Here is a 5,845-nt window from a genome sequence, read left to right as displayed (position 1 = left end):
CCTGAATGATATTTTAAAAGTGTTATATAAAATATATCGTGAGAATTAATTTCATTTTTTTCTTTTACCTTTTCAATGAAGCTACTAGAAAATGTAAAAATTTAAAATATTCCATTTCGATAGAAAAACATTGTAATAGATCATGCTATAGCAATATTAGAAACAGAAGCAGCATCTCAGTATCATTATTCTCTTTTCAGATACTTTCTGAAGAATAGTAAAGATACTTGAAAACAGAGGTTATGCTTATCTTTATCATTTGTGGCGTAAGTATATATACCAAAGGTCATGAGTATCTTTTGTGTTTGTACTTTAAAAAATAGAAAGTTGGGAAATCACCGTGGAGACTAGTGATGTTTCTACCAAAGCTTGAGCCCTGAGCTGACCTTTGTAGTTCTCTGTGATCGTAGTCTTTGTGAACCAGTGTTGGTCACAAAAGCCTGCCTTTAGATAACACAAGTGTGTGAGACAGCAGTGCAAATAAATGGGATAAAGAAGCTGTGAAGAAAGTGGATCTGCTTATCAGAGATGCTGCAAATAGAGAAAGTTGCCATTGCCATCAAGTAAAAAATTAAACCACTTGTATTCTCTTATTTCTTGTATTTGTGTCTTGCCTTTCCTTATATATTCCTAGAGGACGGGAACTATACCTGGGCCCAGCAATGTGTTCCATACAGGCAGGAATTTGATAGACACTTTTCTTGCCCCCTCCATTTTAATATTTTTAAAAATTTTCAATTACAGTTAACATACGATATTATATTAGCTTAGGTGTCTAATCACATAGTGAGTAGACATTTATATAACTTACGTAGTGATCACCTTGATAAATCTAGTAACCATCTGACACCGTATATAGTTATTACAATATTATTGACTATATTCCTTATGCTATACTTTCCATCCCTATGACTATTTTGTAACTATCAATTTGTACCTCTTAATCCCTTGCCCTTTTTCACCCTCCTTTCAACATCCCTTCCATCTGGCCACCATCAAAATGTTCTCTGTACCTATGACTTTGTTTCTGTTTTGTTTGTTTTGTTCCTTAAATTCCACATATAAGTGAAATCACGTGACATTTGTCCTTTTCTGTCTGACTTACTTCACTCAGCACAATACCCTCTAGGTAAGATTTCATTTTTTTTAATGGCTGTAAATGGGAGTAATATTCCATTGTATATTTGTACCACCTCTTCTTTATCCAGTTATTCATTGATGGACATGCAGGTTACCTCTATGTCTTGGCTACTGTAAATAATGTTACAATGAACATGTGGATACACACCTTCCTTCGAAGTAGTGTTTTGGGTTTCTTTGGAGAAATACCCAGGAGCAGGATTATTGGGACCTTCTTTGTCTCTTGTTATAACTTTTGTTTTCAAATCTGGTATAAGTATTGCTACCCCAGCTTTTTGTTTGTTTCCATTTTTATGAAATATTTTTTTTTTATCCCTTTACTTTCAGTCTGAGTGTGTCTTTCAATCTGAAGTGAGTCTCCTGTAGGCAGTATATGTAAAGTCTTGTTTTCTTATCCATTCGGCCACTTTATCTTTTGAATGAAGCATTCAATCCATTGCCCCTGAAAGTAATTGTTGATAAATGTGCGGTTATTGCTTTTTTATTATTCATATTTTTTATCTTTTTCTTTTTTTTCTTAAAGAAGTCCCTTTAACATTTCTTGTAATACTAGTTTGGTGTTGACAAAGCTCTTTATCTGTCCTTTTATTCTAAATGATAGTTTTGCTGGGTAGAGTAATCTTGGTCGTGGGTCATTGCCTTCTGGCCTACCAAGTTTTTCTTGAGAATCGGCTGACAGTCTTATGGGAGCTCTTCTATGGGTTACTGTTTTTGTCTTGCTGTTTTTAAGACTCTCTCTGTCTTTAACCTTTGGAATTTTAATTAAAATGTGTCTTGGTGTGGACATTTTTGAGTTCATTTTGTTTGGGATTCTCTGCATTTCCTGGGCTTGTATATTTATTTCTTTTTCCAGGTTAAAAAAAGTTTCTTTCATTATTTCTTCAAATAGGTTTTCAATTCCTTGCTCTCTCTCTTATCCTTCTGGTAGTCCTATGATGCAAATGTTGGTATGCTTGATGTTGTCCCAGAAGCCCCTTAAACTATCTCCATTTGTTTTTCTATTTGCTACTCTGCTTGAGTGTTTTCTGCTATATCATCTTCTAAATCGCTAATCTGATCCTCTGTTTCATCTAATCTACTGTTGATTAGTTTAGTTGTTATGTTTTTTATTTCTGACTAGTTCTTTTTATGTGTTATATTTCCATTTTCATGTTGCCTGTTTCTTTGTTGAAGTCCTCTCCGAGATCATTGAGCATCTTTATAACTGGTGTTTTGAACTCTGAATCTGATAGACTGCCTGTCTCTATTTTGTTTAGTTATTTTTCTGGAGCTTTGTTCTGTTCTTCCATTCAGGATACATTTCTTTGTCTCCCCATTTTAGATGTCTCCCTGTGTTTGTTTCTATGTATTAGGTAGGCTGTTATGTCTTCCAGTCTTGATAGAGTGGTCTTATGTAGCAGGTGTCTTGTGAGGCCCAGTGGCGCAGTGTCCCTGGCCTCCTGAGCCAGGTGCTCCTGGTGTGTCCCAGTGTGGGTTGTCTATGTTCTATGTTTTAGTTGAGCCTCGGTTGCTGTTTGCACATCAATGGCAGAGATTTGACCCTTAGGCTGATTGGTTGTGAAGACTGGCCATGACTACAGTGGAAGAGCTGTTGTTGTACAGGGGCTGACTCTACAGAACAAGTTTTGCTTTAGCAGGGCTTGGTGACTGCAGAGTTTGCTCTTTGGGTGTGTTATTTGTGGAAGCAGCTGGGTTGTGCTCTAGTTCAGTCTGAAGCCAGCCACTAGGTTTACTGGCCCTAGTGTACAGTGCATCCTGGGAGGGGGCTTGCCACTGGCCAAGTTCAGCCAAAGCCAATGCCCTGCCTGGAGACACCTGGAATGAGCCACCATGCAGTCCTCAAATGGCCACCACCTACTCTGTGTTTGGAAGTGCCTTGAGAGGCCAAGCCACTGCCACTAGTGCCAGGCTTGGGGCTGCTCAGCAAGAGGTATAGGGTTCACCAAGGCCAGATGCTGCTTGTTTGGGTTTTGTGAACCTTTAAGAAATTTTAATAAAGTCTGTAGCATAAGCCAAGACAGGCTGTTTGTATGGAAAAGCCAAGGGAAGCGCTTTGGGTAAGTTTGCACATTGAGTGGCATGGGGATTTCAGGGAATCATCAGGGTGGGGTGACCAGTGTTAGCTAACTGATGGAAACTCAAATATGGCAGCCACCTGGGTCTGCACACTGAGGGAGTTAGGCTCAACAAGAAACAATGGCTTCTGCCAGGACTTCTGTCTGGGAGAAAGCTGCGCCTCCAGGCCTCATCCTAAAGCCAGACAACTCACTTCCTCCCCATATATCCCTGGCATATTTCAAGCTGCTTCCCTAGCACTAGAGTATATACTGAGTGAGTCCATCAGCATGTAAATTCGCACATGGACCCTTTAAGAGGAACGTCTGAGACAACCTCAGCCCTTTGTCTCACTCAGCCACTCTCTCTGCTGGTTTTCACAGTCAGAAGTGTTGGGGATTTCTCTTCCTGCCACTAGAACTCTGGGCTAGGGAGCCTGAGGTGAGGCTGGGACCCCTCACTCCTCTAGGGGACCTTGGCAGTTGAGATATTCCTCCCTAGTTTTATCCACCTCACACATGTGTAGGACCAGCCTCTTTTGTGTCTCTGCCCCCTCACCAGTCTCAAGATGGCTTTTTCTGTATATCCTTAGTAGTAAAACTTCTATTCAACTAGATTTCAGGAGATTCTCATTGATGCTTGTTCTGTATGTAAATCATTATTTTGATGTCGTCGTGAGAGGAGGAAAGCACAGTGTTTACCTAAAACATCATCTTGACCGGAAATCAACAGATACTTTTCAATGATAAAACTCTTAGCATGACTTGACTTACTCTTTTACAGTTGTGTTAATGACATGTACTACCATGCAAGCATCTTATTTAAAAAAAATATTTTAGTTGCTAAATCTCAATGTTAATGTTTTTATATGTGATGGAAAAACATACCTCTTGTGATTTTTATTAGATGATCGAGAAAATTATTTCTAACTGGAAGAGAACAGAAGGTTGTTGCCTGTGAAAATCAAATTTTAGTGTCATCCCATTTCAATTCATTCACTTTTGTGAGCATGTAAGCGATTATTATCATAATTCCAAATTGGCTGTTATACGTTCTGGACATATAATCCCCAAAAGGTAATAAACTGAGATTCTGAAAATGCCTTTTGACAAAAATATCTGCCATTTTGGTTGACATGATAAAAATGAAATGAATAGTTTAAGTGTTCGAGATGCTGAATATATATAATCCTCTGATCACATCAAAATCTTTGTGCAAGTACCACAATTGTAAGCAGATTAGATTCTGATCCATTTGCCCTGGCAATAAAGAAACAGAGCGAGGGGAAAACTCTTCTTGTAAGTTTACAAGCTTGTACCTAAGAATATGTTGCTTTTCTTTGTAAGAATAGAAAGAAAACCTCTTTATCATTTGTTAAGTGTTGAAATTGGTAGGATGATGGAGCAAGTAGCAAACATTAATCTGCAGGTCCACCTGCTAATTTCACCTTCATCCTCCTGTGAAAGATACACATGTTAGGCTAGTTAGTAAATATGAAAGTAATTTTAAAGAATGCACTCACTGGATGGTTAATCTCAATAGCAGGCACATACTCCGAGATAAAACTTTGTAAATAACTGCTAGCACAGGACCCGCAGTAAAAGCTGGTGATGATTCAAAGCCATGCTAAGAGTGAACTACTGGAGTAATAATAATAATTCAGCCCCAAAGTTTCTCACAGCTGGTGTGTCAATTTGGTATTGCTGGTCCCTAGAGCTGTTAAGTATGTCAGAGTTTCTTGTGACAAACACAGAGGGAGGGTCTTGCTGCTTGGCTTGTTCAGGTCTGAGGATTGTAATGATAATCACATTCTTTGGGTTCTGTGCCTGCCCCACAGGAGCTATTAGCTAATTGTCTGAAAAGCCCTTTGCATTGCATGCATTCGGAATCAGAATTTTAACATACAGGCTTCAATGTGATGGAATGTCAGAAATATTCGATATCATCCTAATAATACCAGGCATACAGAATGTAGATTTATGCATTATGTATTTAGGTACATGTTCTTTCCTTCGTACCCACAAAAGTTGTGGGTTTTTTTTAGTTCTTTTCTCCTCAGCTAATTTACACAAGAGGCTCTTGTCATCAAAGTGACATATTAATATTATAATTGCCAACAAAAATATAATTTTTAACAGTTTCAAATTTTGAATATATACTTGCTGATTTGATTTTCCTCTGACATTAAAAAAAAACAAAACAGTAAGATAATCTTGATGAGGTCTAGAGATGTGCAGCCATTTGTCCAATGCCTCATGGCTGGGAAGCCATGAAAGGTATTTGCATGGGATTTCCCGCCTCCCACTCTAGTGTGTATCTCACATTGCAAGAGAGCCACAGTGGAAATGAAACAAGAACACTTTAACTAAGGGTTAATATCAATGTGTCCAGAAAGAGAATATTATTAAACCATGAATGTCAGAAAGCCCATTGTGACCTGGCCCAATATTGACTTGCAGACTCTCTGGGGACCATATCCAAATGGATTGTGTTGCTCCAGTGGCATTCTGGAATGGAGGATATGTTCAGTGTTGCTTCAGCTACAGCATTTCATTGCCTCCAAAATAGAATATGCCCATCTGGGAGCACCTGATGTTATGAAGAGCAAAGGAACAAGCATAGAATAATAATAAAGCCAGAGAGTTCTTGC

This window comes from Pteropus medius, unplaced genomic scaffold, assembly GCF_902729225.1.
Source record: "Pteropus medius unplaced genomic scaffold, Ma_sr-lr_union100, whole genome shotgun sequence".
In the NCBI taxonomy this organism is placed as follows: domain Eukaryota; kingdom Metazoa; phylum Chordata; class Mammalia; order Chiroptera; family Pteropodidae; genus Pteropus; species Pteropus medius.
Note: the sequence above shows the minus strand (reverse complement) of the source record.